General features: G+C 32.3%; 1 long non-coding RNA gene across 1 annotated transcript in view; it reads right to left on the bottom strand.

The window, feature by feature from the left end:
- LOC124531343 overlaps positions 1–11,742 on the bottom strand; it is a 35,080-nt gene extending 23,338 nt beyond the window's left edge. The window contains exon 1 of the long non-coding RNA XR_006966512.1: positions 11,487–11,742. This is a non-coding gene — a long non-coding RNA (uncharacterized LOC124531343). The remainder of the gene's footprint in view (positions 1–11,486) is intronic.
- Positions 11,743–16,246: the final 4,504 nt, after the last annotated feature.

Genomic DNA, 16,246 nt, shown 5'->3' with positions numbered 1-16,246 from the left:
CCATGCAGTGGGTACTGTTAACTTTTCGTATACAGATGTTATACAAAAACTGCAACATCAACATAATCAACATGAACTCAGCATCACTAAAAAAATCCAATATTTTGAGATTAGATTTTAACTTAATAATAATAATAAAATAATAAAAAATTGGTCAACATCACAGACATTACTCTGATCCCAATGTAAGTAACTTACACTTGTGTTATGGAAAATCAGAAGTAACGACGGTACCATAAACACTCAGACGCAAGACAACATAAAAAACTAATGAACGTTTTGTACATTGACTCGGCCAGGAATCGAACCTCGAGAGGCGTACCCAGGAACAACGATGTACACACTTTTTTATATATTATGATGGAATATTTCACTTGAATACAAACGATATCTATGTAAAGTTTCGAGCCAATCGAATGAATATAACGAGAACGAATACGGAACGGACAAAGAAACATACATTTATATGTGTGTATATAGAAACAGATACAAAATAACACGCCGGTAAAGACAGCGAAGTGTTTTACAATCAATTACATTCAAGACTGGACTTGATTTAAATGGTATTATTCCGATTACCAAGCGCTCGCGTGTACATTTCACTATTGGTTAGAATAATAGGAACGCCCCAAGTCAGGTTAAATGACTTATAAGGGTATTTCCAGTGCTGGAGTACGAACCAAGAGAAATAAACCACGAATGTATGAGCCAAAATAATGTTTTAATCACAACGTAACTTAAATTAATACAAAATAATTATTGTGACATCATCATATTATTACGTTTATAAAAATATTATATATAATTGCGAAGGTACCCCTTTGCTGTCTGTCTGATACGCTTTCACTAAGAAACAACTAATCTGAATTTGGAAAAATTAGGTAGGAAGCTAACTTTACCCGCAAAGGAAAGAAAACCCAAAGATCATAGGATAATTTTTCATGCCTAACATAAAACCTAAGCCCCCTGTATACGCGGACGAGAGGTTGTTGTTTACAAAAAACCATCATATTTTTGGTAATTACACAGGTTTGAGATTTAATTACCATTAAATTTTTAAAGGAACCTTAAATTAAAATAAAATAATTGGCATCCAACCGTAACCAACTTCCTTTATGAGATTTTTTATTTGGTTTAGTATAGATACCTATTCATACTAAACCATATAAAAAGGTTTATAAAGGGGAAAGAGGTGACCATCGCCAACAGACATTGGCGCTATAGTTGGAAGATATCGCCAATGCGTCACCAATCTTGAAAACTAAGATGTTATGTCCCTTTTGGCTGTCGTTACACTGGCTTAACCAATAGAACATTAGAATAATGTCCTAACATTTAATATATAACGATAATATTACCAGATCGGTGTGATAAAACCGGGACTTGCTGAACTTGCTTACTGAGCACATGGTACAAAGATGAGGCCTTGATCGATATTAATAAAATTATTAAAATCTCAGAATAATCTTTAATAAGTTTCCGTTAAAAAAGTCATTAAAATATCTTGTGTGAATATATTTTAATTATATTTATTGAAATACTTTACATGCTTGAACTATTTTAATATTATCAAAAATAATTGTATTCTAAGTTTAAATTTAAACTTCTTAAACACAACTAAAGAGATTTCATTACGTTTTAGTTCGATGAAATAGGATACTAAAATCCCATGGGGTAGGTGTATAGATACCTATACCTGTGTCGGTGTTTCGTGAAGATAAGACTAGACAAAGCAGTAAAATATTATTATAACTATCTAGGATGCACCATAACGAAGAAGCGGCCACTTCCCTATAAACTTTTAATGTGCATTAGGTAAAACGAAACCTGTTTGGTCATGAAGTATTGTATAACAGCGTGAGAGCCGCGCGTTTCCGTCCGGCCATAGTCAAGGCTGACCGCAACACGACCAATGTGAATATACCCTACTACTTTGAACTTCAAACCATCTATCTTACAGATTAAACTTGGTCATGTAACGCTGATTCATTGTATTGAAAAACGCAGGTGAATTCGAACAAAATTATTTAGTGCCGCCGTTCGTAATTAAGATATGGTATTCCGTCTCACTCGTCGGCTAAGTTACAGAGGGAGAGGTGAATATTCAAATTCGACGGGTAATTGTCAATCCGCTCCCACGTTATACATTACAAGTGGCAATAGTGCTCATAATGGGTTGAAATTTATTCTTGAAACCGCATTTTGAATAAGAAATATGTATATTAAGAAATACAATTAAGTTGGCGTATTGGAACGACTACTAAGTATCGTAGTATGACAATTTTCAATCTACTAACATAGTGTACTTTTGTTGTCGATTCAAAATAAATGAATATCGTAAAAGATGCCTTCGGATCATTATCGTCCAATTCAAAACTTGCCGAGCCACTATCTGTAGCGTTCTCAAAAGATCTTACGCCGTCCACTTCTCTAAATAACACACTACGATACAAACATTAGCGACTACTTCTGTAAAACGTGGAACGATAATATCGTAATAGCCACCATCGGCACTAAAGCTCGAAACGAAGGTCTTCAACTCTTTTATGGTCATCATCGTTGAATGACAAATGAATTGACTGAACGCGAATGAATGTGTTCTTTAGAATATGTGATAAATATGTCAGGTAAAAGTATCACGTCATTTTTTACTTGAATATATATATATATATATTCATATTCAATAAGGTTCTATAATAACTCACATTAAATTGGTGTTGCCAACTTATTTGCTTTGATACGGCACTTTTGTATGTAAACTCCTACAATATATTTACTCGTAGTTCAAAATAGACTTACAGTCTCGATTATTGTTTTATAAAGGTTTCTGAGTCCCTGTTATTATATTATCTGTGGACCAAGAACTGGTTGCTACCTTGGTCAGCGCCTCATCTTGGTTATACAGAGATATAATGTTGCCAACAAGTTGGGTTGGTATATGCCTGTACGTAGCTTATCGAAATGGAAACATATAATGCAAGATATATAATTTGTTTTATTTTTTTAATAGTAATAATTAAAAGCAATGAAAATAATTTATAATTATATTCTTAAAAACAAATTCAAATGTAAGTTAATAATTTAATTTGAGAAAATATTAACAACCGATTTAAATGCCGGTTCTTCCCATTAGAATCTAGATCTAGATCTAACTTAATAGCTTTTTATTCAATTGAATTATTTTACATGACGATTCGAAACCGTTTATCGATTAGATATATTTTGATTGAATGTTCTATAGTCTTGTCAAAATAATTATCTTCTAAATGGAAATTATAATCTGTTCCAAACAATCCTTTTTGAATGTGTCAATTAATACAAAAAGCACTTGTATCGACAGTATCCTGTCAGTATTTACAGAAATAATAGGTAATTTATTTTGTATTGAATGGGCCCTGAAACTAATAACCGGGTGTCCTAATTGCTATCAGATAATACCGCATGTCATTAGCTAAACCGGCGCGGTAGGTCGGACCGTCGTGGAGTCCGCGGTTACTCTACCTAACCAATTATTAATCAACCTACAATCTTCAAAGATATTGATACAATTAATTCAATATTAAATCGTCTTGAATTTATCAATTTCAGAGCTGAGATAGTCCAGTGGAAAGAGCACGTGAATTTTAATAAATTCATTTTCGTGTGCTTAATTTGTGTAGATTTCATCTCGCAGTCGGTTTTGAAGGATAACATCGTGAGAAAACCTGCATGTGTAATGAAATTTCGACACGCGTGTATTCAGCGCACCAAAACAGAATGGCGAAATAAGCTCCATAGCATTTTTCTAATTAGATAAGAATTATTTATATTATTTATAATGAAGGCCTCGAGTATGTTCGAACTAAAATTAAAGATAGATAATGTTCAAATAATGCCCGCGTGGAATTGGTCAAGAATTATCTTGGAAAAAAAATCACCCAAACGGGGAGGCTTATCCTCCACTGGTAACAAATATAGGTAGGCAAAGCTTTACACTGTGATACATATTATAATGCCTCTCTTTTATTATTAATTATATACGAATATAAGTTAAAAACATATTAGAGGTATAATATGGCTACAAGTCAAATAAATAATTTATACACAACCTACATTCTTATATACTTAACGAGATTACATAAACATTGTACCGAGTCATCATAATAAAAAATTATCTCTAGACTTAATGTACTTTAATACGTATGAACTTTCTCACGAACCAAACACAATATACATATACTTATTACTTCAAATAAAATAAATAAAAGAAAAATATTGTTTATTTTAAGTGAGAATATCTGACGTAGATAAATATTCATGTTTGTATATCAAATCTGGGTCTCGCACATGTTTCGAAATCAGAACCTACACTAATTCGTAGATATGATAAGATATTAAAAATAATCAAGCAAATATCTTGAATTTCCCGTTAATTTGAACCGATATGGAATACGTTATCGTTTTTAAATAAAAAAACTTCAAAATTAAATCGTCATATTGACGCCGTCCGACTGTTAGATCTCGATTTGATCATGATTATTAAAATAACAATATCGAATAAAATTGTATGATATTATCATCAAAACTTACGATAATTATGCAACTACATATCAATATACCATTCATTCGTTCATATCTCATTCATTTAAATCTGAATCATAAGTTTTTCTTTTTACCCAAGTCATATGTTTTAATCCAAACTCTTTACATTCGGTTTTATATAAATTAAATGTTCATACTCACTCACAGCTTATTGAGATTTTTCTATTAATATTGTATCTATTCTCAATACCCCAATAACAACATCGATCGATAAATAAGTATTAAGACCTCCTTGGACAATTTTATAGCGAGCCAACAACGCAAGATGTGCAAGTAGAGTGCAATAGAGTACGTAAACACTCACACTCAGTATTACTTCGCTCTCGACTAGAGTGGGTTCAGTTGCAGAACAAGCGTTTACGAGGTTTCTGAGGAGTGTAAACAATATCAACTACGAAACTAGCTATATACTATACATATTTATACATCATAAAAATCTCAATAATTGATTAACGGCGTTAAACAGATCACTTTTAACACAGGATCTCCCTGCAGCCATATATGTTATTCGTTAAGCCAATGAGAGGCAATATTATAGTCAATTTTTACTATATCATAAAATAAAATGCCTTACGTCCATCACCAGTAATTCCAAAAAATTCACAATACAAAATGTTAAAACGCCATATATACATCGCCTAACTAAAAACTATTAACCCTTTTGCAATAATTGAAGACATTTGTAACTAGCTTATGCTTATCTTTAAGACATGTTCATATGTATTATGTACATTAATATTACACTTTATACTATATTAAATTATTAGGCTTTTATTGAAAAGCAACTGTCAATACATTAATTTATTTAAATTTGTTCCTTAAATATCCTTTTGGCCACCATTGTTTAGTACGGGTAATACTGCGAGCTGGAATAAACTGGTAAATTACATTAAGTGTTATTAGTGAAAAGCTGTAAAGATCGCGTGGTTACGAAGCCACAAAGCATTTGTTCAATTTTGGTCTTTCTGATAACCAAATAAAGAAAAGATTTAGATAAAACAATTAATTAGTATAATAATAATTTAAGAAAATTATTATGTTATGGTAATTTTCATAATTTTTTCAATTGAGAAAATTTATTGTACCTTTTTTTTAAATAAAAAAAATGTTTCGTGATTCAATGTTTTGAGGTTCAATTTAATAAAATCGCAAATTAGTCGTAGGTGGTGGGTGGTAAGTGGTTACTACCGATCCGACAATAAGGAAATAACCTAATTTCTTTTACACGAATTACGACGTTAAATGTTGTTCCCATAAAATAAAATAAAATCGCAATATTACATTCACAGTAATAAAACGTAAAACAATTGACTTTATAACAAAAATCTCATGAAATATTCTCCGTAAAATTTGAGCTGAAGGTAATTTGAATTGTAACAACTCCATAACATACAAAATATTATTATAATTCTAGATCTGAAGGTAAATAATATGTTACATTGTCGACCACATAATACTACATAATATTAGAGCCAAATGCTCTGGTTAAACTTAAAGCCGTACCACCGTAGGCGTTCCAGTTCGATACGATCCGTTGTTCCAGCACCTATATAGCGCACATCGCCGCCATTTTATTGTTCTCGTGATTAGAAAGCCTGTTGTACAACGCTGATTGTACTCACATATAAATCCTTAACAATTACTCGAGAAACGAGCGTGGTAATTTAATTTTGTTAACGTCGAAATCAGTTTAACCGAACACAACTAATGTACAATACATGTTAAGTGCTTAGATAGCGAACCCCTAAACGTTACAAGATGCAAACAACGCTCACGCTTAGCAGTATTAACGAGTTAAAAATTAAACAAAGAAAATGTTATAATTCGCTATTAGTACGTCAATTGCGATCAACAATGTGCTTCAGTACAAACGGATCGTACAAAAAGTTGCATTGTTACCTGCGAAAGTGGTCCACACAATATCCAGCGACGAAATGATAACCCACCGCTCAAACAATCATCACCGGACAAAAGGTCCGAAACAGTTATGCTTCGTATTGCTGGACCGACGAGCGTGTCATTATAGAGCAGCAATTTAAACGAGACCTCCTGAACCCGTCCTAATCGTTAACGGGCCGCTTGAGACCGCCGAGAGAGATGTCTTTTCAGGGGTCTACGTGAAATGGACGCGGCCGTTAAATCTCAAGCATTTGTGGTGGCCGTAGTTTCTCCCAATTACACCGTCTCTAGCCGGCGATTGGCCGCGCCACGAAGAATCCGGCCTGTCGTGACTGTGATAAAAAAACTGACGCAAATTGCCGATACGCCTCGTGCACACAATTTCATGCTCCGACTTTAGAGAACGATCTAGATTCGTCATATTTCAAAAGTAACGCGAACACACTAAATTAAATGTGTTAGAAACCGAAATATCTGCGGATCATCATATATATCTCATATTAATTGCTATCGAACGCTTTGTTAGAGTCTGTTAATCATCTTGTACGGACTTCATTGAATTGTTTTTTATTACTTTTTATACTTTAATTGGTTCGATGCTAACACGACAGTGTTACACGGCGTTTCAGTTGAAAGATTGGTAACCACGTGACTTTAAATTATAAAAACACTTGTGTTATTTTAGAATCTTCGTTATACACTGTTAGATATTTGTATTTAATTGATTAATAAATGATAATTACCGTGCATTCATTGATATATATTTAGAAACACAACGATATCTATAAATCTTTAAAAGAATTGAAAGCACTCTGCTGCAGTCGCTTAAATGAACGTTCGGTAAATTATCTTTCCAACATCAAATTATTATTTGTGTTTAAGCTAAGTACGATAATCGAGTTTCCCGTAGCGCTCCCGGCGGCCCGAGAATAATGCTGAAGATCGTCAAGTCATCGCTTACGGTTCCATTTGTCGCGGAACATGATAGCTTTTTTGTATATTCGTGTATTGGTTTATATTAGGGTTGTGTTTCCAGTAACTGGAATCCACAAAACCACCAAAAAAACAAAATCATTTAGTTACAAAAATTATATGTTACCAATGTTTTAATTAATGTATCATTTAAGTTCTTTAATCGATACAACTATAAACAATTTACGATTTTAAAGTTTACAGCCCTAAAGAACCAGTGTTGTCCAATGTCCATAGCTGATGTCGATGCTTATCTCCGGCCGATTCGTTCCGGACGGAGGACGCGGCGCGTGACGCACGTCGATTAGAAATCTCGTCTCGGATGCCGCAATACGACGTGCTGTCGATTGGCGGTCTCTATTAAACGCGATGGCTGCTCAACTGTTCTGTTTTTGAATTCTTTTTATTATCTCTTTCGCAGATGCAATCTAACGGCCAGTTGCTAAAAGGAAAAAGTTATATACAGCCTACGTTTTATTTTGTTTTTGAGATGAAATTATAATGCTTTTTACAATATGATGATCTTTCAAGAGGTGATATTGACTTATAGAAAATAATAGAACGACTGAACCGTGTTGAAAAATCTTAAAGTTTTCTAGAAAATATTTAAATTGAGTTGTTCCTGTAATTATTTTAAATAATGTAAATGAGCTACCGGCACGAAGCCAACGACCTTGGTTTTGGTTATTCACTAGTTCAAAGGTCCGAAAAGACATTCATCTTTGGCAATGTCAGTGTAAATTATACGAAAATACAAAATTAAAACAAATACTCGCCGGACATGTTCAGTACGACATGTCTGAACATTATAATGTTTAGGTAGCATAAGATACATTAAATTTTTTGCTTGAATTATAAGATTACTCGAAATAAAATTATGTATAACATAAAATAAATAACATACATTCAAAAAATAAACCTACATCTGCGATAATCTCGGTACATTGTACTTTACATTGAATGCAATTAAAGTACAGACATATTTAATTTCGGTTACTCGAGTACAAGGAATTAATTACAAATTTAATTAATTAATTTCGAGAATGATCTTTTTGAACAGATTGCAAAATCAAATAATAAAATTTACCAACTTAACTTATGTTAAACCATAAAACATTTTTCTTCGAAACTTCAAATGATTTTAAACGGCAAATGTTACTAAAATATATTATTTTGAATCACTGCAAGCCATTTTTATTAATAGTCATCTTCGAAACCCAATCGTTTTTGAAACTTTAATACCATAAAAATAATATTCGAAAGTATTTTTAACGCTGAAAACACCGCATCGTTCCAAATGAGCAGCCAAGCGTGAGCGTCGTGGACAACAGATAAAAACTAATTGACACTATAATAAAAGAAATCTTTATATCAGAACTGAACTTGAATAATATGGATTACAATAAAGCAAATATAAATAATTTTGAAAATCTGTTCAAGCATTTTTTTAATTAAATTCTTTTTATTACAAATTTAATCAAAACCAAAAAGACTCAAACAACATTTAAAAGTTATTCAAATTTATACAGTACTTTTAATCTTAGAAGTCACATTATCGGGTGCAATGATAGGGACTTATTGCCTTTAACATTGTAAGGTTTTCGAACATTGATATCGATAATAACATGTGCGTTATTTTAAAATAAATTACCTAATATTAAACATAAACTAGAGAAAGTCGACATTACAAAAATAAAGGACAGTAAATTTAAATGATTTCAAATATCAAAATTACTTTGAAGCGCTAAACCTAAATTCCTGTTTATTATGAATATTATATTTATATTTTTAATTATATCTATAATATAGGCAGAATATATACTTCTCAGAGTACGAAAGTTAAACTTTACATTGTTTTTTAAAGGGAACGTAAAAAGATTAATCAATTAGTCTATAAGAACATATTCAAGTCAAATGAATACCGTGATCAATTTGAAGAAGTAAAAGTATTCAAAAACTTAAAGATCGACATATATAGAGTCAAAAATAACGAACACGCGAAATAGGGAAGAATTTAAGTGCAAACACGTGAAATCCATAATTTACTTACTTCATGGTATGGAATTTTCTATACAGGGACAGTTAAAGGCAAAGAATAGTAACAAGGCAGGCTTAATTCGTATGTCAGGTTGACATTTGTTTATGATAATCGAATTTCTTTACATCTTAAGTCACACCTATATAGGCAAGATTGGATGTAGACTAGGGTCTAGATAACTGATAATGATAAAACTAGGATTCACATGTTTCGTCCTAGGTTTTTTTTTCAATTCGCTGTATTGACATTGAGCTTCGTTATAGTCAAGTCAAATATAAGATAATTTATTGATAAACATGTACATATTTTAAACATATTGTATTTTTTTCTTTTTTATATATATAAATTGCTGAGTGAACGGAAAAATAAGCCAACTTTCGGAAAGTGGTCACCACCGCCAAATGACATTGCCACCGTAAAAATATTAAAGTTACATCACCAATACACCACCAACTCACTCACTCACCCTTCAAGTCGGAATATAACAATACATCACTGTTAGGAGGTAGAATATGTAATGTCAGTACCCAACTAGACGGGCATAGAGCCTACCACCAAGATAACAATTTACATAAAACAAGTGCATGTTTTTCATTAATATTTTACTTGGATTTTATCTCACTTAATCTAAACAAATTATTTTTTTAATAAAGTTATGTAATTTATAAATTTCTCATTGCGGGCGATTAACAAAATCTTGAAATACGACTGAATTAATAAAAAATCTTGTAAAACATATAAATTTAAAATAAACATCCTATTCGATTTCTTATTTTCATATTTTCTAAATTTTAATTAACATTTTTTTACATAGAATGGTTACATAGACTGTCTTCAAATGTATCGTTATCATGGTAAGGACCATGATTTTTTATATTAGATACGACGTAAGTATGAGGAAAATAGTTATTGTCATAGATGTTACTACTGAGCCATACAAACGCAAAGCAATCAATTTAACAGTAATCTATCATTCGATAAAATCACTAAAAATATGAGTTTGCTTGTTCGTACATTGTTATAAATGAAATATAATTCTACAACATATTATTTGAAATATTTTGATCGAAACTAACTAACACTTGAAACTTATCATTTTGTATCGAGAGATTAACTTATTAGTCATTCAAAGCGATTTGTTACATTCGATGTTAGTTTAATATTTTATAAAATGTATATTTTTAACGATGAACGACACGGCCGTGATACTTTTGTTCGGTTCAGATAATTTTATAGTTACATGTAAGTTTTACAATTTAAAAACTAGCTTAAAACATATCGTTACAAAATTACAAGTACATAAACTCAGTTGTACTGCAGTCTAACTAGAATTATACGAGTGCACGTACAACTCGTTGTTAGTGCAAGAGCCATTGGACATTTTTTTGTCACGAACCCATTTTTTGCTAATTTAGCCTCATAATAACGTTTGTCATTGAAACTTGCTACGTTGTCGAGTCTGAAGCGGTTTTTATACGAAATAACTTCAATTGTACAACAAAAAAAAATTCTCTACGTAGCAGTTTTTTCGTAATAATGAAAATTCTTTCGAGGAAACATTATCAGAGCGCAGCACATGAAATACAAAAGAACAATGACCCAGATCCGCCAAAGATAACTATCGAAGTGACGCATGTGTGGAATCGATAGCGGTGGGTGTACACGCACGCACTCCGCGGACCTTATCGAACCGACCAATATTTACCCAAGCAACATCAACACGCAAAATGATCCGCCGTGTGAACGAGACCGGCAACCTCCACTAATTGTATTAGTACCCTAAGACCTAATCGAAGGGCGAACTCATTCAACGAAATGTCACATCATGATGAAATAAAAAATACATTACACCTACCTATTCAGCGGACAGCAGCTGCACCGTAAGGGAACGGCAGATGCGTGCTAACCGTCGCCAGTGGAACAGAAACGATCGGAACACGCCGGTTAGTTTTGTAATACGAGTAAAATTTTCACCGAAATAACGTGGAAAACTTACCGGTGCCGAGGGTTGCGGAGAAAGCGGCAGCGCTGGCGCACTCACTAACAGCACACGTGCACGAATGCCGCGGCCGCGCACCTGTCGCGGACTGACTTGCCATTTCCATATTTTATTGTATTTATGTTCGGACGAGGCGCGCGCGCAGCCCGGCGCGGTGAGGTGGACTGACTGCCGACGCGCACGATACCTGCGCTCACCTGCCCCTTCCCCCCTACCATCAGGAACCGGATGGCACTCCAAAACAAAACGGTCAACAAAGGACGTGCCACGAATGTTCGCGCCGCCACCGATCGGATTCACCGAGAAGGGTCGAGGGGGCTGCTCGGCCGGGGAGTCTTTCCGATTATACAACACCTGACTCACGCGCCGAAAACTGAACGCCATGTGATTTACGACCGCCCGCTAATGTAACAGTCGCTGACTACTCAATTGTTTTCTTAGTCGAATAAATAATTGGCACAATTGTTGAAAATGATGACGACCGGTTTGTCGAAAATGCAAATTAGGCAAGCGTTACACAAAAATACAAAGCGATTGTTGACACAGAAATAATTTGTCAACTGCTGAGCATACTGAACTGGAAAAAATAATGATTGCTCAACTAATTGTCACGGAATCACTCGTAAACAAACGATTGTATGCGGATTGCGCATCCGAACCACATACACTTTTGTGTAGGCATTTGTTTATTTGGATAACTCGGGATTGGTCTTGCTATGCCACGTTAGCTGCGTTGAAATTATTTCCTCTGTGAATTAATAAATTAGCATCACTTAAATTTATTTAACAGAATTGCTATAATTTTATTTGTGTAACAAATTACAAAAGTCAATAATAAAAGTATTAATACTTTATGCAAAAGTAGTACACGATTATGAGTCTTATTGTAAGAACATAGGTAAGATATTAACTGCGAAACAATAAATAATAATATAAATATTTTATACATTGCAACTGGACTGTATGTCATAGCCGTGTATCGTGATAAGCTCTACGTGCGGTGCGCTGCGCCGATAGCGCGTCACGCCGCGCCGCGATAACAACCGAATACTGAAACTGAAATTTCCATCAATTCTTTACGGATAATATTATAAAATTCTATTTACAGTGCACTTCATGTATAAGTTCATTTATATATTATCATTAAAATTATTGACTTTACATCATATGAAGTATTGTAGAGTCGCGCTAATGTATTTCTTCTTTGCTCTGATCGAAATTATGATAAATTTCAAATCGCTAAAGCAAATAAATATAAGCGATATCGACGATACATCTTTTTTATCATTTATCTGGCTGCAAATAATATAAGGCGTTAAATTTTACTTTTTTAATTTTCACGTTGTCGAATGCCTTTATACCGTTATGCCTAATATAAACTAAATAAACTGCTAGATTGTTAAATTAAGAGAGCTCATACAAGTTTTCCTACATAGTATAATACGGGCCATGATTACTGTAGATTAGCCTAGAAAAATAGCTGTTGTTTCTATATACATTTTAGATATAAGTTTTCTAAAAATAACATGCATTTGTTTTTAGATATTTAAAATATATAAGAAAAAAGCCAGCATAAGCAAAAAGCGATAAAGCTAGTAGTTCATCGTTTATTTCTCATAATCTCTTATTGTCTTACTGCAAATTTCATTACAACAACAACAACAACAACAGCCTGTAAATTTCCACTGCTGGGCTAAAGGCCTCCTCTCCCTTTGAGGAGAAGGTTTGGAACATATTCCACCACGCTGTTCCAATGCGGGTTGGTGGAATACACATGTGGCAGAATTTCTATGAAATTTGTCACATGCAGGTTTCCTCACGATGTTTTCCTTCACCGCTGAGCACGAAATGAATTATAAAGACAAATTAAGGACATGTATTAGCGGTGCTTGCCTGGGTTTGAACCCGCAATCATCGGTTAAGATGTACGCGTTCTAACCACTGGGCCATCTCGACTCATTTCATTACCCTTTGGCATAATTGAAACTATGTTTTGATATACTACGACTAAAATAGGTTTTTTTTATTGCTTTACTCGATTTAAAAAGTCGATTTAAAGTATTTTGGCGATCTAAGTATTTTATAGCTCCTCATACCAATTAAAAAAAATCTATTTTTAAAGGTATATTATATAGTACATACGAATACATATACTGATACTTATTATTATACATATATTGATTCTGCATAGAATATCACGAAAATATTCAACTTTTACAACTTAATCAAAACGAAAGTCAAATATCATTTATAAAAATTAAGATATGTGTACGTATTTCTTCAATATTGGGTTTCGTAACTTAATTGCTTTGAGGCAATGCGAAACGAAAATATACGATACAAATAATATCATATATATGTTATGTAGTATATTTATTTAAATAACTCGAAGTGAGTTGAATCATCCGTGAATATGTTATTTTTTCTAACATCACAAGTCATCAGCGTCAGAAATGCGACACAACACCGGATGGACCGCCATATCCGACGGGACCGACGCAAAAAACGAATCTAGCCTCCGTGATATTATTAGACCTTTTAATATTAAGTAAACGCTGATAAAAATTCGCTTCATTACTCTGATAATCTGACCAGACTAAGTTTATTCCAAAAGGTTTCATGAATCTGTAACCTGTAATAAATACACCACAAAGAATATTTATTCAATATTTGTTTTATTTTTGTAAAATATTATTATTCTTTCGTCGTTCCACGCACGACTCACTTTTGTTTTTTTTATAATTCTTTGCGCGGGAAAACATCTTGTATTATTTTTTAAAGCCGATTGCGAATATTCTAAAATCGATCACACTTTTAATCGACTACAGTAACAAAATATGCGTTTATTGAATATATAATTATTATATAAATGTAACTACTTAAAAAAGTATTTCTAACAATTGGATAGTAAAAAAGTAGATATGAATAGTACGTTAAATATGTAAAGATATACATAATTTGGCAATACATATCTGGAATAACCAGTCAGAGTAATATCAAAGATTACAAAGCTAAATAAATTATCGTTATTAAATCTGCTAATACCTAAAAAGTTTATTAATGCGAGAGGGCCTTCATATAGTTTAATAATCTACTTCGTGTGAATTTCATTGTAATAATGTAGATTATTCGTTTTTGGATTAGTTAATAAGAAATAAATTGGAAACAATCTTTGTTACCGATATTAAGAAATTTCAGTTCTATTTTCACGCCCAAGACGTTAAACCTATGATAAAAATTGATATAATAATAGCATATTTTGTTTATGGAATAATTAATAAGAAATTATTTGGAAACAATCTGAGTTAACAATTTTAAGAAATTTCAATGACATCTTATCAACGTTAAACCTGATTTAAAAATTAATTTTATAATACCTTTTATAAAAGTACACTGTCATCTACGATTAACAAGTCGCAATTTACTTTTAAATATCTATTATATAATACAGTGACTAAGAGAAACAAATGAGGTTGCATATGAAAAATATTTTCCAATAATAAAATCATATAAGGAACACTAGAAACCTGCAGTCCAATGTCTAATGTCTGTATATGAATGTTTATTTACGTTGTATTCATGACGCGAGGGATAATAATTGTTGATAAGTGCACTTGAAAACGTTATCAGAGAACGTTCAGAGACTGCAGTCATGCATTGAGACGATCTGAGATGAATCATTTGATGATGCTGTGTCATTGTATATAACTATTAGAACATAACTGAGACGAGAAAATCAAATAACTCATAAATTTATGTCAAACTATTGATACGAATAAAATATACAATTATTGTGATTGGTAATATAAAATGTGTTCATAAATTAATATAAATAATATGCAGAAAATGTCAAAACCCTGTATGTAAGTATTTCTCATATTCGTATACGTTTATATCCAGTTAGAAAAGGCGCGTGCACAAGCAGCTGCGGCGACAGATGCCTTTAGCAGAGTTAGCATAAATACATTTTATTGCTATCTTCACAGTTTTTGCAATTTATCTATAATGGATACGTTCCGTTTCTAGCAGACACAACATACGATAAAATATTTTATGATGTTGATAACTTGGACTACTTAAAATATTTTTAATAATCGATTTAAGTAAATTGTAATGTTAGCTTTATTTTCGTCAATATCTAACTTTTATTTTACGGATTTGAATTTTTTTTCACCTGTTAGTACGTGCGGGTCAAATCTTAGAATAAGATTTTCGAAGTGGTTCCAACTTTCCGATTGCGTTGAAATTATTTATTTTATTTCTATTTAAGCAAGTTAATAAGAATACATTTCTATTTGTTAAATATTGTTTAACAGAATTTAAACATGATTGCCAAATAAAGAAGTACATTTTGGCTGTAAATTATTTACCTATAATTTTTTATACGAAATGTCACTACAATATAATGTATTATACAAATAATCGAATTCGATGAAGCCTATAAAAAGACGGATCGAAATAATTAATACAGAATTTTCAATTGATAAAATACATATCCACTTATATTTATTAAACTAAAATATTATAAATATTTATTGAGACTTAAAGCTTCAGACATATAACATATAAACTACATTATGACATGACTGAAACGCTAGTTTTTCATAAATCAAACCAAATCTGTCAAAGGCCAGCATGTAAACATTGCTTCATGATTTGTTCTGAAACTAAGCAATATGACGCCAGTCGTATCAATTTTTTTAAAGTAAAAACTAAACTTCTAATAATAACGAAGTTATGTGCACTTTGGTAGGTAG

This window comes from Vanessa cardui, chromosome 7 (genome assembly GCF_905220365.1).
Source record: "Vanessa cardui chromosome 7, ilVanCard2.1, whole genome shotgun sequence".
Lineage (NCBI taxonomy): Eukaryota > Metazoa > Arthropoda > Insecta > Lepidoptera > Nymphalidae > Vanessa > Vanessa cardui.
This window is presented reverse-complemented; position numbering and strand designations above follow the sequence as displayed.